The 21427-nt window shown below is 43.7% G+C and overlaps 1 protein-coding gene across 16 annotated transcripts in view; it reads right to left on the reverse strand.

Moving 5' to 3' along the window:
• Positions 1-21427, reverse strand: part of ASPH (aspartate beta-hydroxylase) — a 418870-nt gene that overhangs the window by 161564 nt on the left and 235879 nt on the right. For all 16 annotated transcript variants that reach the window (XR_012327192.1, XR_012327191.1, XR_012327194.1 and 13 more), the window contains exon 26: positions 15453-15566. The gene's annotated coding sequence lies outside the window, so the exon portion shown is untranslated. The remainder of the gene's footprint in view (positions 1-15452; positions 15567-21427) is intronic.

Genomic DNA, 21427 nt, shown 5'->3' on the forward strand with positions numbered 1-21427 from the left:
CATTTTGCTGTGGCCCTTGAATTCGGGGTACTGCAAGTCTGGCAGTGTGGCGTGTTACTTAACCATGAGCAGGCTGGCTGAGCCCAGGGTCGACTTCTCAACCCCTTTGAGTTCTGTTTGAAACTCCTGGTCAGATTTATTTTGTGGGGCAAATTACATGCTACAGCAACATTCACAAAATGCAAAGGATATACAGTTAACCCTTGAACAGCACAGGTTTGAATTACAAGGGACCACTTATTCTCGGCTTTTTTTCAATAGTAAATACTAAACTGCTACAGGACTGGAGTTGGTTGAACCCCCGAATTCGGAACTGCCCATCTGGACGAACCTCGGATATGGAGGGCGAACTACAAATTATACCAGATTTTCTACTGCGTGGAAGGTTGACGCCCCTAACCCTCGCGATGTTGAAGGGTCAACTGTACTCCATTAATATTGCAATAGAATTGCTTTTGGCTACTCATAGCTAATATGTCTCCTTGATCACAAATACATACTTTGAGGGATTAATGATGCCAGTAATGTAATTGCCATTCTGAACATGGAACTTACTGGAAACTTAATTTCTAATTTTGAATAACTGATTAGTAACTTAACCCTGGGGGGACCTAGTCAATCAGCAAACACTGAGCATTCTGTGCTAGGCCACCAGAAAATAATAATAATATAACATAATGTAAAATGAGAGAGTGCAGGGAAGAAAAAGAAATAAATCTGCGTTTCTGCCCCAAGGTGGCTCGCAGTTTTGTAGGAATGATAGATATATAAACTGATACAAAGAAGAGTGAGAAGTATGAAAATAAGGGTGTGCCCAAGATGCTACGGAGTTCTGAGAAAGAAATGCCTAACCTGGGAGTTCATGCAATTAGGCAAAAAAGGCCCCGTGACTGAAATGGGATCTGCAGGGGACTTTAAACAATAAATAGGTTATAAAAGGCAATGAAGGGGCTTCCTTGGTGGCGCAGTGGTTGAGAGTCCGCCTGTCGATGCAGGGGATACGGGTTCGTGCCCCGGTCCGGGAGGATCCCACATGCCGCGGGGCGGCTGGGCCCACGAGCCGTGGCCGCTGAGCCTGCGCGTCTGGAGCCTGTGCTCCACAACGGGAGAGGCCACAACAGTGAGAGGCCGCGTACCACCAAAAAAAAAAAAAAAAAAAAAAGGCAATGAAGAAAAACAGGGTACTCAAGCTTCATCTGGAATTTATCAGAAAACTTATTTTTCATATTTTCCATTCTTTTTCTTTTCTCCTGGGATATTTTTATGACATGAAATGGAGAACAGAATGAGACTTTTTTTTTAATTGAAGTATAGTTGATTTACTGTTAGTTTCAAGAATGAGACATCTTTAGCAAACAAAGATGTTATTGTGAACTTCCAGGTCTCAGAATTGTTTTTCGAGAGATGGAGCAATGGCCTCCTCCTTGGCTGGGGCAGTGGATGGGGTCTGAGGTTTCCAGATCAATGTATGGAACCAGCTCCTACCTTTACCATCGCTGTCACCAGCCCACAGTCAATTGAGAAAAGCTGTGGGAGAAAGAAGCTATGGAGGAAAAGAAAGCAACACCATCATTAAGGTGCTGAGAGTTGATCTGATTAAACTGAGCCTGCCTGTGCAGGAAAACAGGCAGCTTCCTGCACGCCAGTCGGACGAGGGGTCAAATGCAGCTCCCCCTCACAGCACCTGCCTCTGCTTTAGTTCTCCCAGCCAGGGACAATTGGCCTGCTTACCAGGTATGAGGTTTAACTTATTTTCTATACCCCACGGGCTTATTTGCTCCGCGGCATGTGGGAGCTTCCCGGACCAGGGATCAAACCGTGTTCCCTGCATTGGCAGGCGGATTCCTAACCCCTGCGCCACCAGGGAAGTCCCTCCTAGGAGATTCTTAATTGTCTTTCAAATGGTGATGGCTAAGTCATTCCACGGTGTAGACCTCTATTCAAAGTCATCAGAATGATCAGTTGCTCATCAGGAATGTCTGGACCCCTGTGCACAGGAAGGCAGAGCTGCTGGAACGCCAGCAGAGCTACAGAATTCCAGGAAGTGGAGGACTCAGCTCTCACAGAGCCGTCCATGGCTGCCAGTACACGACCCTGCTGTTTGCTCTCCGGATAAGCAAAGCGTTTCCAACAAGTGGCCACCAATCTTCATCCTCAAAGTGATGAAGCACACGAATTGTCATTAAGAAGGGGACAGACTAGCAGCCCCAAGATGGTGCACAAGATGATCCACCTGCTCAGCCATAAAAAGAAACAAAATTGAGTTATTTGTAGTGAGGTGGATGGACCTAGAGTCTGTCATACGGAGTGAAGTCAGTCAGAAAGAGAAAAACAAATACTGTATGCTAACACATATATACGGAATGTAAAAAAAAAAAAAAAGGGTTCTGAAGAACCTTGGGGCAGGACAGGAATAAAGACGCAGACGTAGAGAATGGACTTGAGGACACGGGGAGGGGGAAGGATAAGCTGGGACGAAGTGAGAGAGTGGCATGGACATATATACACTACCAAATGTAAAACAGATAGCTAGTAGGAAGCAGCCGCATAGCACAGGGAGATCAGCTCGGAGCTTTGTGACCACCTAGAGGGGTGGGATAGGGAGGGTGGGAGGGAGACGCAAGAGGGAGGAGATATGGGGATATATGTCTAGCTGATTCACTTTGTTATAAAGCAGAAACCAACACACCATTGTAAAGCAATTACACTCCAATAAAGATGTTAAAAAAAAAAAAAAGATGATCCACTGATGTATAGGAAGAAAAATTTCTATTTTCTAACTTCGTAGATTTTATCCACGCATTCAATTTATACATAAGTATACATTATCAAAAAGTTTGGAGACCCCTGAGCTAGACCCCGACAAGTACAAAAAAGCCTGGTCAATCCCTTAACCTACTTCCTTGTGCCAGAGACTGGCTACTCTGCCCTGAGAGACATTTGATGACAGCTGGGAGCTCTTAGAGGGTCTCTGGACTTGGTAGAAGAAAAGTAAAAGAAGTTATGAAGAGCTTGGTGCATTCAACGTGGAGTCCGACATCACATCCAGAACCAACTGGCCTTCTGTTTATCCTTTCAGTCAAAACGTCTTATCCCTCAGTACAGAGAGTTTTACTTCGCTTCGGTACACTGCCCGCAATCCTAACAAGTTGTGATGTGTTTGTTCTATGGAAAGGAAACAGCTGCTTGGGACAGAAATCTCACTGTCCTCTCAACCAGAAGGTTTGGAATGGAGCCTGGCTCTGTTTCTGGCCTTATCACTTGAGGAAAACCCTTGCTTTCCCCACATTCAATTTCTTCTCCCATAAAAATGAGGTATTGCTAATCTCAACTTCATAGGATTATTTTTGTGTTTTTTTAAGCGTAAAATTTTTACCTGATATCGCTCAAACTACAGAAGCACTGCATGCTTAGTTTACATAACGAAACAAGTGCTAACAAAACGGTATGAAGGCAAAGCTGATTTTCTCCCTTTCCCCCTCATGCCCTCCCTCCTGATACAGGCAAAACACGCAGCCCCAGTGTACACCCTTCCACCTCTTTCTCCTTGCTCATACGAACATAAATAAATAAAGAGGAATTTTTTGTATTAAAATTTATGATATATACATTATTCTGCAACAAGCTTTTTTCCTACTCTATACATTGTTTTCAGAAGCAAATGAAATCAGATTCCTAAAAGAGCTTGGTAAACTGTAGTCGCCACTCAGCTTCCTCTTTCTAACACCAATGAGAGGTAAACTGAGTGAAAGAATAGGTGAGTTTACTGAACACAAATGCAGTCAGTAATTTTGCTGCACAGAATCCAGAGTTGTCCCATCTGTCCAGCCTCGGCAGAAAGTGCCTCAGTGGAAGCAGTAGGAGGCCCCAAGGCTGGGGAAGAGGGGCCCCAGGACTACCTGATCCATGGCTGCCCCCAGCACGAGGCACCCTGCAGGTGACTGACCAATAAGAGTGGGATGACAATGTAGGAAGAATTGATGAATAGACTAATGAATTTAAAAAGGAACAAATGAAGGTACAAACGAGACTACAAATGGGACCATTTCTTTAAGAAGTGTTTTCGTGAAAATATGGAAGGAAATAATGAGGGAAAATAGGGAATTTTCTCTAAGAGATCTGAGGATGCCTCTGAATAAGCAATGGAAAAAAACTGGCTGACTCATTGAAGGCTGGTGGCCTCCGGGGACCTGTAATTGTTTCACCAGCCAAGGGAACTCCAAAGCTGAGCTGGAAATCAGGCTTCTCTTTTACCTTCTTACGTTAATCTAGAAACAGCAAATGCTGGAGAGGGTGTGGAGAAAAGGGAACACTCTTGCACTGCTGGTGGGAATGTGAATTGGTACAGCCACTATGGAGAACAGTATGGAGGTTCCTTAAAAAACTACAAATAGAACTACCATATGACCCAGCAATCCCACTACAAGGCATATACCCTGAAAAAACCATAATTCAAAAAGAGTCATGTACCAAAATGTTCATTGCAGCTCTATTTACAATAGCCAGGACATGGAAGCAACCTAACTGTCCATCAACAGATGAATGGATAAAGAAGATGTGGCACATATATACAATGGAATATTACTCAGCCATAAAAAGAAACGAAATTGAGTTATTTGTAGTAGGTGGATGGACCTAGAGTCTGTCATACAGAGTGAAGTAAGTCAGAAAGAGAAAGACAAATACCGTATGCTAACACATATATATGGAATCTAAGGGGAAAAAAAAAAGGTCATGAAGAACCTAGGGGTAAGACAGGAATAAAGACACAGAACTACTAGAGAATGGACTTGAGGACACGGGGAAGGGGAAGGGGAAGCTGTGACAAAGTGAGAGTGGCATGGACATATATACACTACCAAATGTAAAATAGCTAGCTAGTGGGAAGCAGCTGCATAGCACAGGGAGATCAGCTTGGTGCTTTGTGAACACCTAGAGGGGTGAGCTAGGGAGGGTGGGAGGGAGACGCAAGAGGGAGGAGATATGGGGATGTATGTATATGTATAGCTGATTCACTTTGTTATACAGCAGAAACTAACACGCCATTGTAAAGCAATTATACTCCAATAAAGATGTTAAAAAAAAAGTCCACCTCAAAGCATTACCAGAATGAGCAAAATGTGCCCTGCATTGTGTGGTCCCTCCTCCACCGGCCCCGCCCTGCAGATGAGACCACCTCCCACGGGTCCCCTCCCTGCTACCTCCTCTCCTAGGCTGTGGCATCAGGGCCAGGCGCTTATTTCTCTATTAACTACTGTCACCCCAAAACTCATATGAGTAAGTGTCAAACTGCTGTTAACTTGTGCCGAGTTACAGCTCTTTATTATGTAGTAGTACTAAAAATTAAAATATTCTTCAAGTCAGGCCATTTAGAAATTTTTCTAATTCGCAGAACACGTTAAACGAATGATGCTAATTAGCTTACTCAAAACAAACTCATCATGACTTTTACATCTTTTCTAGGGCAGGACCAGCATAGATAATATTCTATAGGGATTTCTCCCTGCAAGGGACACAGGCTTTCCTTTCTCACCTAATTATAAGTATCTTCCAAAATGCAATCTGTGTGGCGTTATATAATTGTGCTTAAAAACGTTTTTCAGTAAGGGGAATGTGTCCTAAATCTAACCAAATATATATCAAAATATAAATGTTCAATTATTAAACGGGAAAATTTACTGTGCTCCACGTTCTACAAGACGGGCATATGTGTACTGCCCACATGGATTTTATAAAGATTCTAAGTGTACTGTGAAGTCTGTTTATTGGCCACCAAACACATACACACAAGCAAAACCTAATATTTAATGATACAACGAGTAACAGCCATTTTCTTAGCCTGATTCAGATTAATGGAATATTTTTTCTTTTTTTTAAAGAACGATTTTCTTATATAAGTTCTCTGAAAACACTATTCAGGGAGATTTCATCTGTGCCCCCTTGTCCTCTTGCCTCTTGATAGAATTCTTACCTAACAGCTAGTAGAGGCATCCAAATACATGTGCTGACTAAACAACTACATTTTTCAAATATTACCAGCAATGTTCCCTTTCCACTACCTAAGAGGAAACCATGTTTGACCAAAGTGTCTCTCAGGAGAGTGGACTGAACTAAGACAGAAGTGTAATTTGAGCAATACCAAAGGATTAGAATGGTTAATTTGCAAATATGACAACATTGATTTTCTGTATGTAGCAAAGGCGTCTCATTTACAAATCAGGAGTAATCTGCAGAGACTTGGGAACATTCAGCAATGATTTATAAGATTATTACGCGAGACTCCAGAACACAGACCGTCTCTGTCTATACTCAGACACATAGACACACAGACACACAGACACACACCACATAAAGCCATCCTGCATTATACACAGATATACCTGTTGAATTCTGTATCACAATGGAGAGGACTAATTAGCAAATTTGTAAATGAGCTCCTGTTTTTTTCCCCAAAGTTGTCAAACGTAATAATTAATCTGTTTTCCTAAACTGTCTGCCATTATTATCTACACGAGTGCCTCTCAGTGAACACGGGGACTTCACGAAGGTTTTACTCTTCCTGCAGAGCCAAGACTCCAGGGCACCAAGGGTTGTGGGCAAAGCACAGAGGTTCCCCTGACCAATGGCTGCGTTGGGCAGAGAGTACCTCACAAAAGACTCCCTCCTCATTTGTTCGTTCTATATCACCAGCAGCAAATAACCATAGACACGAATATACAGACACCAAAGTGGCTTGGACTAACCTCTAAAGTAAGATAATTAGCAGATAATTCATTTGTTCTCCCGCAGCAGTAGAAGCTTTGTTAATCAGGCAGTAGGTTCCATAGATTTGCCTTTAATTACTTACAAAAAGGCACATGTTCTCCTACATCCACGAATAGTCCAATATCACAAGTATTAGACAATATGTATAAAATTGCTGCAGTTCTTTGTTTTCTTGGATCCTTCCCCTATCAAACTGTGTCTCTCTCAAGGGAGGCTACCCAGTCACTTTATCACTGTGTCTCTAATACCTCCACCCAGACATGGTGGGTCTTGTTAGATTATTGATGGCAAAGAGCTGGAAGCACATATGAGTTACTCTGGAAGATTCGTGTGTTTTCTTTTTCAATGGGAACTGTTCACATAAAGGAAATGCACAGGGAATGTATCCTGAAGATTAAATCCCTACATTTTATGCAGTGGAAATGCACTTGCTATGAGCTCCTTATCCACGTGTATATGAAGAATATCGTTTAAAAATGACTACTTGCATCTTGGCAAGGGGCTCCAGTAGTTTTTGATCATCCTTGTGCAGCTGGTTCAACGCCTCAAATGTCCAGTTGAGCCTGTACGTAGCAGCAGCGGTTACATTAACCTAGGTGTGAGACCTAGCTCTTAATGCCCAGCTACACAGTCTGCCTGTGGTCAGCTGGGATTCCCCTTCCAGAAAGCAGTCTTGGTTATAAAATGGTGTTAACATTTCAGAAGGACTGAAGGGTTTAGATGAACACCTCAAACCTCATTCTTATAATTTCCCCCCAGTTATGACAGCAGTTACAACAAGTTAGTGAGCAGAGACTGGCCATGCCTCTCTCTTCACCCCTTTTCATTACATTCTTTGTTGCCTTCAAAAGGCTGACCTTTCTTTAACTGAGTTCTTTGCTGTTCATCCTCAGGGAAGAGAAAGCTACATTGGGAGGGGGTGATATATTTTTATTTCACCCAATATATCCAAAAGAGTGTGATTTCAACATAAAATACAAATTTTAATCTATTAAAGAGATGGTTTAGATGTTTAGTACTAAGTCTTCAAAATTTGGTGGGTATTTTGTACTGACACCACATCCCAACTTGGATAAGACACATTTCAATTGTTCAATAACCACGTGTGTCTAGAGGCACTGGACTGCCTATCAGCTATAGTTCGTTGAAGCTTACACTGGATGCCAGGTAGATAGAGAACTGATGGTAGTTCTGGGCCATAAATGTTAGAGGAAAGTCACTATAGCTAGGAAAGAACATCCATTTTTCTGTTTGCATCAGGATTTGTGGTCAAGATGAACACAGTTCTGTTACAGCTGTGTAACTCTCTTCCAATTTTCGTCTGAGAGAGCCCCAGGTCTTGCTGTAGAGGAAACAGATCTATATAGCCCGGGATGTAGTGTATACACAAGGTATTAGAGAATTTCAAACCTTTCTGTTGCTCACTGATTCAGCCAGTGATGAGACAGCTCTTCAGAATCCTAGAAGAATACTGCTACTCAGTTTTCTTTAAAAATGTTCATTGGATGAGAGACCAAATGAACCAATAACCCAACTACCCATTCTCTGATACACAGAATATTTGCAGCTCTCAGCTAATAAGTTCCTGCTCATTTACATGCTGGTCTTCAGTTTAAAGTGCTTTCATATTTCATCAGAATAATTTTTTCTCTCTCATAAGGTCATAATTTTCATTGGATTATAAGTCTCCTTATGTTCAAGAATAAAACTAATTGATTACACTATGCACAATAAGCTGTATTTGGATTCTCGAGTTATAATGTATTTCATCAAGACTGAATCTCAACTATGATTAAAAAACCCAGCTGTATTGAAATATAATTCACGTACCACAAAATTAACCCCTTTTAAGTGCCCAATTCAGTGAGTTGTAGTTTATTCACAGAGCTGTCCAACCGTCACCACTGTTTAATTTGAGAACATTTTCATCACCCTACATAGAAACTCTGTACCTAATGGCACTCACTACTCAGTACCCCTGCCCCCAAACCCCATGTGGCTTCATTTCAATTGGAAAAGTCACCTCAAAGGCTGAGTTGAATGTTTTTGTGATTAGAATAGACAGTGGACTTTTTTGGTGTGGTGGTTTCTCTTATTCATTTGTTCTATACATATTTATTGAATACTGTCTGGGGTGTAAAAGAGGGAAGAGAGTCGACAGTTCTGCGTGTGAGATGTGGTTCTTCTCTGAGATAAACTCGGAGTACACAGACTAGCTCTCTTTTCTGTGCTTGATGGATGAAAGAGCTGATACAACTCCATTTTGCATGAAGCTAGAGTTTTAAGCTGGTAGAGCACCATCATTTGGTATCTCTGGCCCTAAACAGCTGTGAATACATTTTCACAAGTTTATTTAGAGTTAGAACCTGGCTCCAAACAGGAGACCACAGGATGTAAGTGAAGAGTTTTGACTTGCTTCCATCTCACACTTGGCCTCGATTCTATTCTATTTCAGTGGGAAACCAACCAGGGTATAGCCCATGAACACCAATCCATCATTTCCTACACTCATCATCCCGACACACACGCCCTCTTCCTGGGGGTCCGTAGTGCCACCTTAATATACTCAAAACATTCTTATGGGCATTAATTTCTGTTGCATGAATTCTCTGATGTAGGAAAGGCTTACCTGACAGTCAATTCCCACAATACCTAGCCACTTCTAGCTCATGATTTTATTGCTTCCTTGTATGTTTGCTAATTGTGTTCCGTGTCTGTCTTATTTTCCTAAAGAGAATGAGGTTGCCTTGAGAATAGAGACCAGTGTGTCCCTGTTCCGCACCACCACTGTGTCCTGTTGCTGTTAATACATGACGAATCATGGAATTGGTTTAGCTGTCAGGTAGAAAGCTGTGGGTTGAGCCACTGTTTCTGCTGACTCCCATTTTATAATAGTTAAATGGAGAGCTGGGCCCCTGACAACTGGTATGGCTATGTCCCTGCATTTGGTGTCCTGCCCAGCACCCTCTTTCACTGGATGTGCCTTGTGTCTGAGCACCTGCTGTGTGCCTGGCTCTGGGCCAGGTATTTGAAAGCAGCATCCCTCCTCTGTGCTCCCCTGTATCCTCATGTCCATCATTGCGTTTACCCCATGGTACCACGCGGGCTGTGTTTTCTGTCTCCCTCCCTGGGCTGTGAGCACCTCATGGGCAGAGTGGAGTTTTACACAGAGCCTGGCGCACAGCAGGCTCTCAAATTAATTTTTGTCACGTGAATAAATAACTTAAAAGGCAGTTGTTAGCAGCTCTCTGACTAGCCAAAAAGACAGCACACACACATCTGAAACAATGAGAGAACAAGACAGTATCACTGAAAGGGTTAATTGCGCACAGCCGACAACGTGTAAACCGAATAAACTTTAGGTGCCCATATCGTCTGGTATAGAAGTAAAACATGTTTGAAAAGTATAATCCAACCACTAAAACTCGTTCTACAGTACATCAGATTTTTATCTGCATCTTTTAAAGAGCTTTAAAGGAGATGTAACTTACGTTCAACAACAACACTTCACGAAATCACCTTTCTTTGTCTGCCCATCTTCTTGTACTCCTTGCTTCTCTGCAGCCTCTCACCCCGGTCCCCAAGTCTCTCCCCTCACTCGATGGGCACCTATTTTGTAGGCATCTGCCCCTTGGCTTTTTTCTCAGTGCCAGACTCAGCCTCTCTGGCTTCCTTGACTCCCTCTCTTTCACTCATTATCCTAAGTCTGCACTGCAGAAAAGAGCCTGGAACCAACCCACTTAGCAAGAGCATCCTTCCTTCCTAGAAGTGGGTGGAGGTGGGGAGAGCGGTAAAGAGGGTTTATATGGGTGAAGATTATGAATACTCCAGTAGTAATTTCGTCCCTGTTACCAGTGAAATAAGATTAAGAAATGCAGAGAATCTAACAGGGCTGGTAAAGAGTTGTCCTCTCCATTTGGGGACACGTCACTTGATGGTGTGACATAAACGGCAGCAAGTTCCCAGACGTTGTTTATGACACTTAACCTAAACTTGATGGGACGTCTTGCCCCCTCCCCAAACGCAGAATACGAATCGCTCGTCTCAGGAAGGGGTTCTCTGGTCTTCAAAATTCTCTTCGGTCCTTCTTACAGGAGTTTCAGCTCCCTGTTTCAACACAATCTGTGGCCAGGGGTAAACAGAGGTCCTACCTGGACGGATCACACAGGTGTCTTCTGTGCTGATGTGGAGAGCTGAATTCACCAGGTTCCTCAAGCTAAGTAGGCCCTGTGAGGGTTCAAGTCCATTGCTTTGAAATTCCACAGTGTGAGTCTCCAACCCAGAGGCAAAAATTCAGTAACGTCATAACACAGCGTCCGTGTGTCAGTCAGGGTCCAGCCAGGAAAACAATAAGTATTTTAAACAGAGGTAACTTAATTTAACACAGGGAATTGGGTACACCAATCTGAGAAGACAAACAGGGATGATGGGGCAAACTGGAGATTAGCAGGAACCGGAAGCAGAGACCTACCTGAGGCTGAAAGACAAAGCGTTCCTGGGACCCAGCGGCGGAACCCACACAGACCTGTCCCAAGGGAACAGGAGCCTGGAGGAGAGGCCACCCAAGCTGGAACCATGTGGGGGAAATGCCCTGGTTTCTCCCCCACCCCACCCACCTCCGAGTTCCCCGTTGGCTGAAAAGGAACCTGGGAGGGTGGCCTGGGTGCAGGGGCAGAAACCCTGCACTCTAGCTCAGGGAGGGGAGGGTGAGTGATGGACCTACCCTGGGGTAAACAGGCCCAGGACACACACAACCCCCGTGAGATATCACTGACAAAGCTGGGGAAAATAAGGATGCAACGGAAAGACAGACTTGGCATGCAGAAGCAGCCAGGTCACCTGGGCATGCCCACACCTACTGCCACGAGAGGGGACAGGCAGGGCCTATGCCGGTTGCCAGACACGGCGGATGACACACTCTGATCCAGTGAAGACTCACAATCGCTTGCAGAGTTTTACCAGCAGCAAACTAGGCCCAGAGAGATGAAGCAACTGGCCCAAGGTTGTACTGCCTGTAGCTTTGGAATCAGAGCTCACTGAAGGCGCGTTTGCATCCACCGTGCTGCCCCTGAAACACAGTGTTGGGTACTCAAAGGTGTCGATGAATAGGGGCCTTTCGGCGACGCCACTGGAGGAACAGAGCTGGTGCCGAGGCAGGGAGAGCTGGCGCTCTTCCACCTTCCTCTGCAGGCTTCCTTCTCAGCCCTACAGCTCTCCTCTGCCACCGACACTCACATCCTCCGCTCCGCCCCCATCGGCACCCTCAGCGCACAGACGCACACAAACCTCCCATCCGAAACAGCTCCAGATCTGCTCCCGGGCAATAACGGGAGAAAAATGACAGTGGCGTCCTTACTTTACCAGGAGGTCGGCTCTATGGCAGAGGCCTGATTCTTTAATGATGGATCTGCAGCTTGTAGAAGGGGGTGGGGATTTGCTCTCACCCCTGAGGTGACGCCCACATAAGTCACAGCTTGCTGACAAGGCTGACGTTGGAATTTTTTGCTGTTGTTGTAAATTTGAATTCATTTAATCCTAAATTTGGGAGGCCTCAATTATAAACACGGAAGAGAAAAGCCGAAAGATAGACATATACCAATTACGCACTGGGGTCTGTGGTGCGTGTGTGTGTAAGGGGAGAGAGAGCAAAATAAGAATTTTTATCCTGAGTTAAGAGTCCATTACAGAGCTAGAGTTAGTGGATAAAATGTTAACTAAAATTAAGTACAAAGGAGGAAACATTATAGTATCCTGAGGAAGATCCCTAGAATCTTCTCCCGCAAGTAGAGGATTCCCATTTCTTAAGTCGAAGTCCACAACGGGGATGTGGCTAGGAGAGCAAATCTGAATACTGTGTGGATACAAAAAGACACATTCTTCCCCATGGAGCTGATTGAGACACTCCCTGACGATCAGATAATCCCTGAAGATGTTATCCTGCAGATATGTGCGTGTGTATGATAGCATTAAAAGAATTTTCTTGAAGATAATAGGTAATTCTGGAAGCTCTAATCTGAAATGGAATACCTTAATGATGTAATTTTCAATAAATTAGTGGTTTTGCTGGTATAAAATATAAAGTACTTATAAGAATTTGTGTTACTAATAAAAAACTGGAAAGCCATTTTCCCCAAGGTATTTTATAATGATGGAGGTAGAAAATATCTAATTTTATCGGGAATAATCTTCTCTCATTTGGCCCTTAAATTCCTGAAGATTCTCATAGCTGAGTTAAAAGCACAAGCAGTAGAATTTAGAATCTAACACGTCCTGCTGGTGAGCTGTTACTCCCTCTGGGATCGTTTCTATCAGTTTTAAAAGAACTGTCCCCGTAAGCTGCTGTGTCCATGATAAAAATCACTCAAATATTTATAATGGTCAATATTTATTAGAGAACTGATTGAGATTTTTTTTTTTTTTTTTTTTTGGTATGCAGTCCTCTCACTGTCGTGGCCTCTCCCGCTGCGGAGCACAGGCTCCGGACGCGCAGGCTCAGCGGCCATGGCTCACGGGCCCAGCCGCTCCGCGACACGTGGGATCTTCCTGGACCGGGGCATGAACCCGCGTCCCCTGCATTGGCAGGCGGACTCTCAACCACTGCGCCACCAGGGAAGCCCAACTGATTGGGATTTTTAAGTTGTACCCTTAAAATAGCACTTAGGCCACTGCAACATATAAATAAGTGTATAAAGTCTACAGAACTGCCAACACTCTTTTGCAGATGCATTTATAAATCATAAATATATGAATGCATGAGATCCAAGATGCTTAAGTCAAACCTTAAAGTTCATGGCACCATTTGGGTACTCGTGTTGGGATTTAGAGAGAATTTCCTTTAGGTAGTGCAGTAAATGGTTATAAGACAAACTAGGCCCCATTCCACATGGCAGACACATGAGCTTAAAGAAGTAATGAGGTAATTTTTCAAAGAAAGGGAAAAAAATTCCCCAAGATCAGTTATTTGCCCTCCACGTTCAGGGTGTGTTTTTTGTTTTTTTCATCCAGGAAAGCAGCAACCCTATCTAGGCAATAAGAAGCAGTATATTCTCTGCCTGAGTGAAAGGAGACTTGGGCTCTGTTCAGGTCCAGCCTGGCTCTTCTCTGGGATCCCAGGTCATAATGACCTGTCAGCCGTCTCCACGGGCTCTGCTACCGTTGGTGCCCTGCTCTCAAGGTGACACCAAACCAGTGCTTAACGTGGTCCCGTTTAAAGGCAAGATTCTGCTCTATCCTAATCTCAGACGAACGCAGGTACTATTTAAACTCTAATGGGTGGCGTGGTTCTTTCCCCAGACCTGAGGTCAAGTAGTTGGGATGGAAATATAGACAGATGTCTCAGGAGGAGAGGCAGTTCTGTTCTTTGTTCCTGCAAGAAGTTGCAGGGCGTCTCTTTCTAAAGATCACGGGTAAGCTGGGTGAAATATGACTAATACAGATTTTCAAGTGACTAAAGCACAGTTCAAACTTTAAAAAGAGATAAAGTAATATCTTGAAATCACATGTTTGCTCCCTGTAACTATATGACTTTCATAGTAGCTTTCTTTAAAATGGTATCTGACAATATTCAAACTGTCACACTGCCAACTCAAGTCTGACCGATCCAAGTACCTGAAGTACATTGTTTTCTGACTTACACAGAGAGGTGAGGAAGTCCAATATGTTCCCTCGTGGATTTTCTAGAATATTAGTTTTGGTTAATAGATAACCTCCCCCAAATGGATCTTATGTTGTAAAACGCATAGGAAACAAAAGGTTAAACAAAGTTCAATGGGTTCCTTTGCTACCAGACTTTTTCAAAGGCTTTAATTAAATAGACCAACATGTTCTTTAACTTCCTAAGAGAAGGCCAAGAATGCGGCGTTTCACTTGGAATCCTCTTTTTGTACGAAGAGACCCTGCAGAATAATATTTTGCAGTACCTATTTTGGGAAATGCTAGTTTAATGATCCCTTTCTGTGGGGGTGGTGAGGATGCTCCCACCACGGGCTTTTTGCTCCTGTTTCCTTTGCCTGAAATACTAGCCCCAGGCAGCCACATGGCTGGCTTCCCACATCACCTTTACTCGGAGGTGACTTTCTCAGTGAGGCCTTCCCTGATCAACTTTTTAAAATTCAGGTCCCTTTCTCAACATTCGCTAGCCTTCTTCCCTATTTATTTTCCAACGTGGCACCTTCTAGCTTTTTTCCCCCTCTATCTTTTGTTTATTATCTCTCCCTCCCTCCCAAATAGAGGGTAAGTTCCTTGAAGGCAGGACCTTCCCATTGCCACACTCAAGGGATAGCTCTCAGCCGGCATTTTATCCAGCCTATTATTTTATTCAACACCATCGAACGCTCCGTCAACTGTGAGAATACTGAGATAGTCTGAAAATGCTCCCTTCACTCAGCCTCCAGGACACTGTCCTCTTTCCTGCCTGACTGGCCACCCTTCAGATATCTGTCCTGGATTCTTCTCACATTTGTGCCTTTAAACGTGGCAAAGCGGCGGGCTCAGTCCTGAGATTTCATCTCTGCTCTAGCTTCACTCACAAAGCACGTGGATGCGAACATCATCTACAGGCTGATAACTCCCAAGTCATTTCGGCAGCCCAGATGTCCTGACCCGTCGTGGTAGTGGCCGAGCTCATCAGGGCTGGATAAGCTATGCTGAGTTTGGTTTTACTAAGAGAATGAACGTTTACTTCTTACCTGCTGTCCTTGGTAGGCAGCTCCACTAAGCACGGATCTCTCCTCCAGCAAGTGGCTCATAGGCTGGGGCTCCTTGCATTCTGGGGCTCCCCCATCTTCTAGGGCATCAGAGTTCTTCATTTCCAGCCATGCGGAAGAGAGAAAAAAAAAGCATGGGAGATTCACACCTATTTTGTTTGCGTATAGAAGTGGTGAATCTTACTTCTACCTACAGTCTTACTTCTGCCTACGTTCCGCTCTCCAGAACTTGGTCGTATGCCTCATCTTGTAACATGGGGGCTGGGAAGTGTAGTTTAGCCAGGTTCCCAGACAGGGGAGAAGACCAGGGTACAGGTGAGCTCCACCAACTCCACTGCTAGGAGGAAGGGGCAGTACCACAAGTGAATTTCATGGCTTTGTCTTAATAGAATCCTCCCTGCTGTTTTGGAGATAGGTTACTCCTAGCTTTTTTTTTTCTTTTTTTTTTGTGGTACGCGGGCCTCTCACTGCTGTGGCCTCTCCCGTTGCAGAGCACAGGCTCCGGACGCGCAGGCTCAGCGGCCATGGCTCACGGGCCCAGCCACTCCGCGGCATGTGGGATCCTCGCGGACCGGGGCACGAACCCGTGTCCCCTGCATCAGCAGGCGGACTCTCAACCACTGCGCCACCAGGGAAGCCCCACTCCTAGTTTTTGATATGGAGAAGTGATGTATATCTAGTAATTGGAAAATAAATTGTGCTCAAATACAAGAAAATTTTCAGCTGACTCAAATCTCGTACAGAATGAGGCCATGTTAAAATGATTCTATCTATGCTATAAAAGTACAATGTTCCCTCATAAGGCAGGGCCAGTATGGAGAAATTCAAGTTGACCTTTAAAACTTCCAGCGTGCTCATTAGGAACACTTGTTCATTCTGTTCTAATAGCAGCTGAAACTCTTTAAATGATAGCACTTTCAGACCATGAGGACAGTCCTCTTGTAAATGTCATCTAAAACGCTCGCAGCTAAAGCAAGATTAAGAAATTTTAACTTGGATTTGAGATTTATGCTTTGAAATGTTCATTGTTTTATCTCAATTAGTGAGCATATGCACCCTTAAAACCCTCATGAAGATGGTCGACAATCCAAATTTTGTGACATATATAGTTTGTATGAACCTACAGTAGGAGATAAGAGCTTCAACTATAAGAACTGACAGGTCTGGATTCAACTTCATTCAGTCTCTTACTTGATGTGTGAACTTGAGCAAGTTTTTAACTACTCTAAGTAAGATTATGTTTCCTCATCTGTAAAATTGGGATATTATAGACACTATAACACATGTATTATACCTACATAAAATTGTCATGGGTATGATATGAGATAACATATGTAAAAATTCCTGGTAGATACTAAGTGCCCAATTCTTAACTATTAAATTACCTTTACTGACTTCAATGTTTTCTCTTAAATTATATCTATTAAGACTTTAACATCTTACTACACTTACTTATTACGAGCTTAGTTACAGACCAAAGATATTTCCGTGGTTAAAACTTTAACATTTGCCAGAAGGTTTGCTTCCAGTGACCTCTGTGTTCCTTTGACCGCGCTTCTTTCTCTAAGACACACCATGGTTTTGTGACCGTAAGGCCTAAAGGGTGAAGCACATCGTATCTTCCGGCACTGATTGCCCGTGCAAATCAGTGATTCAACCAATCTGGATTTCTGCACTAATTGGCTTTTAAATAATGAGCAACGATCATCTATTTACCACATAAGGCCCCTGAGGGAAACTTGAAGATGAAGTATTGTGTACTTCATAGTCAACTAGAAGCCCTTTTATAGGTTACTGTGGTTAGAGAAGCAGGAGGGATTTTTCTGGCAAATTAAATTTTCTTCGCTTGAGCTCAGCTCTGCTGACTCAGAGTGACCAGGCTGGATGGATTTGCAGTCTACCCCTTCTCTCCTCCCAACAGCGGTCACCTCCTTGAGGACAGTCACCTCCTTGGTCACCTTGCCTGGCCAGCAATGAGATTGCCAGAGTCCAGGAAGAATGCAGTTCTCCTCTTTGGCGCTCTATTAAGTAGGAAGTAAAAACAAAACAAAACAAGAAACAGTTGGTGTTCTTGCTCTATAGACTTTCCTACCAGGTGTGAGGCAGATATCAGGGTAATCAAGATACTCTTTAAGCTTACAGTCACATTTTCTGTTGTCTCGGCAAAAATTTGACAGGCACGCACCATGAGATAGATGGTTTCTGATCTCTTTCCCTTCCGTCCTTCCTCCCTCCCTCCCTGCCTCCTTTCCTTCCTTTTAATTTCTTTAAAAATTTTTTTAAATAGAGATTATCTGTAAGCTCATTCTTAGAAAACAGTGGGGCTAAGAAAAATGTAGGGTCTCCTGGTGACAAATAAACGCTTGAAGACTCTCCAACGTAGTCACGTCTATTTATTAATCACCAAATCTTTGGATAGCTCTTTTATAGAAGGCTTTCTTATTTGGCCTCTGCAGCACGTTCAGCTTTCCCTGACCTTCACCTCCGGGTATCTATGCTGTTTATTAGCTCTGCTCTAAGAAACTACCATAAACCACACAGGCTAAACTCTGGTCTGTGTCTTTCTCTCAGACGAAGCATCGCAGTGTCCCTGTCTCTCCCACCGGACAATGAACGGATGGGACACAGAAGTGCACATCCTGTATCCCTGCACCCCTGCATTTCACTCATATGCTGAGCTCAGTAACTGCAGGGTGAACTGTTGACCAGAATGGAATATGAAAAATATCATCAAGGAATCTTGTTTAGGTTGTAGCCAGGGAAGATTCTGAGTTTGATCTGCTCGTCTGAACTGGTTTGACAGAAGGCCGGTTTTGCTTACTCTGTTTAGGAGAATTGCCAAAGCATTATAACAGTTCTAGGATCTGCAGATAAAAAAAAATTTCATCCTTTAGCATGCCCTGATCTGAACCTGCATAAAAAGCCCCAGTCTTTCCTACCCTCAAGAGAACACTGGGTTGGTACAGCGTCTCAGAAATCAATGATGCTTTCTAGGAGCACATATTCAAAGAAAGTCCATAGCCCGTAATCAGCTGGAGCTATCTCCCAGCGGCGTCCGAATACGCATGCTCTTCTCTCTCATGCTTGCTACTGACTTGCTACGTAAAGCATCTGGTGTGTCGCTGTTACTGCATGAGCTCTCCATTTCCTTGCCAATAGGTAGATATGTGACTTTCACACTAATGAGTACCACGTGGTGTAACAGAAACCCATCACCATGAAATATAGCATTTTTAGAAGGCTCTCTTGCATCAGGGAAGCCCATTTATGCTGCTGAAAATGTTTTTATTTGTCTGCTTTGATGTGGGAAATGGGTGTCATTAGTAGGACATGAACCAAATCCCAACTTCATGCTTGTGTCCTCGTGTTGCCTTCAGACCTACATACATGCAGTTGGGTGAATGAATGGAGGCCTTCAGCCAAGGTCCTGAAAGACACTCAGAGTCACCACGGGGAAGAAGCAGACGGTCTAAAACACAGCTCATGTCCTCATCCTCTCCCTCTTTCCTTCTTTGCCTTTGGTTTTCCGAGGAATCTTAATAGATGGGCAGAGGGCATAGTATCTGTGAATTTGAGTGGTCCTGCTCTGGTTTCCACATAAGTGCAGTAGAAGAAGAGAGGAAGGATGGGAGTTAGAGACAGCCAGACTGAGCAGAGCTCCCCAAGCCTTGCCAGGCAATGTGATTTTGAGGTCAGGTGTGTCTTGAACCCTGTTGGAAGTATGTTTGCCTGCAGGCATTAGAAACTTAGTGAATATCGTTAGTAAGTGCTTTATTATCCAGCAGGAAACTCGGCCAACTGCCACCAGTAACATCTGTAACTGATTGTCAAGGAAAGAGAGAGGAAATAGTTTCGGCTGTACCGTGTTGCTCCTAAATCTTGATCAAACACAAGAAAAGGCAGCTGAGTGACGCTTGAATCGTGCGGTGTGAAAATGAAGTGCAAACGTAGTGCCCATTTAGAAATGAAGGATTTTTCTAATGGACTGCACGAATCACTTAGTGCTGCTCCAGACGCCCAAAGAAAAGAGAGGAGAGCCCCTGAGAGTGTCCTGCAGTGTATCTTGTGCCTTACCGTTTACCTTGGCATTCTTTGTTTAACACTTCACATACGGCAGAAAAGATTAGCCTTGGAAAAGCTTCTACTATACTTAGAAAAATGGCTACTCCTACTGGGGAGTTTTGAAATATTCACAGTAATCATATTCCTTGATTTTATTTTGAGATAATTGTAGACTCACACGCAGTTGTAGGAGAAAATACAGAGCGAGTCTGTACAACCTCTATTCAGCTTCCTCCACTGGTAGCATCTTGCAAAACTACAGAGCACTAGCACGACCAGAATATTGACATCAGTGGAGTCAAGTTACAGAACACCTTCATCACCACAAGGCTCTCTCTTGTTACCCATTTATCAGTCTCGCAGGGCGTTAACAGTTATCCTCTCCCTGGGAATTCCTTCTAGGGAGCTGATCTTGATTCTTTAATTAACCTCAGTCCTAAGCCCAGGTACCTTGCACGGCTCTGAAAGAGTCATGCCACATCCATGATGCTGTGACTCTGGTTCACCCTCTTATTTTCCACAGTAAAGTCCCATCTCCAATACTCATTCCACAGTTACATTTCTGAACAATAGAATGTACAGTAGAACCTCCTCTATCTCCTTCTCTTTCCTAGTTGATTTATCCCACTCAACTGGCTTTCCCAATTTCTTAAAAAAAATTTTTTCCCCACATGTTCAGACCTATTTCTTATCACCCCACCACTCTCTTGGTCACTGGCTCCTCCTTCATTCATTTTTTTCAAACATCTTTATTGGAGTATAATTGCTTTACAATGGTGCGTTAGTTTCTGCTTTATAACAAAGTGAATCAGCTATACATATACGTATATCCCCATATCTCCACCCTACTTCCTACACTCTCGGGTATCAGATCCTTATTTTAGTAATCCTTGAATGCTCTGATTTTTATCTGGTGTAGGAAAATAAGGCAGATGGGTGAGAATAACCTTCTCTGAATATTCAGAGAGCAAAGAGGGGATCCTAGCTTCAGATTTCCTGGTCAATCATTGAGCCAGTATTCCATTTAGGAGGGATTTAGAGGTAGCACTCTTTGAATGTGGAGTTAGAATATTAGTTAGTTTGGAAGATATGCTTGTAGATTATCTAGTGAGAACATGTATTTGAGTGACTTGGGGTTTAGAGGAAGGATTGATTATAGCGATGTTAGCACTCCAAGCTACCTCTTGTGTCACCACTATTCCAAAGAAAAATATTAGAGAAGCATGACTGTAAATTTAAAAAAAGGACACCAAGGAACACAAACCTGACCTCAGCAGCCGAGGGCATGAGTAGAGCTCAGGGAGAGAAGGAGGGAGAAGGAGTCAAAGTACCAGAAGGCCGTGGCGATGGCCATTTCTGCCAAGTGCTTCAAAGAATATAATCCAGTGTTTGTCCTGTAGTCGACACTCATAAGTATGTGCTGAATTGAAGAGGTGCAAGGTCTGGGGCTTCCCTGGTGGTGCAGTGGTTGAGAGTCCACCTGCCGATGCAGGGGACACGGGTTCGTGCCCCGGTCTGGGAAGATCCCACATGCCGCGGAGCGGCTGGGCCCGTGAGCCATGGCCGCTGGACCTGCGCGTCTGGAGCCTGTGCTCCGCAACGGGAAAGGCCACAACAGTGAGAGGCCTGCGTACTGAAAAAAAAAAAAAAAAAAAAAAGAGGTGCAAGGTCTGAACTGATTGTTCAGTGAGGAATTAAAGACAGTAAACCAGTCATTACACAAAGGCAATTTTCTGTCTTCCCCTCGCCTCTGTAAACTCTACCTTGTATTATTTGATATTATTCCACGAGTATCAAGCAGGCCGTCAGTTGTCCAATGTAAAAACATGATCCCCTTTAGAAAGCAAAGAAGGAAGAAAAGGAGGGAATACCGGAAATGAAGGGAAGGGAAGAAG

The sequence above is a fragment of the Tursiops truncatus genome, chromosome 17 (assembly GCF_011762595.2).
Source record: "Tursiops truncatus isolate mTurTru1 chromosome 17, mTurTru1.mat.Y, whole genome shotgun sequence".
Taxonomy (NCBI): domain Eukaryota; kingdom Metazoa; phylum Chordata; class Mammalia; order Artiodactyla; family Delphinidae; genus Tursiops; species Tursiops truncatus.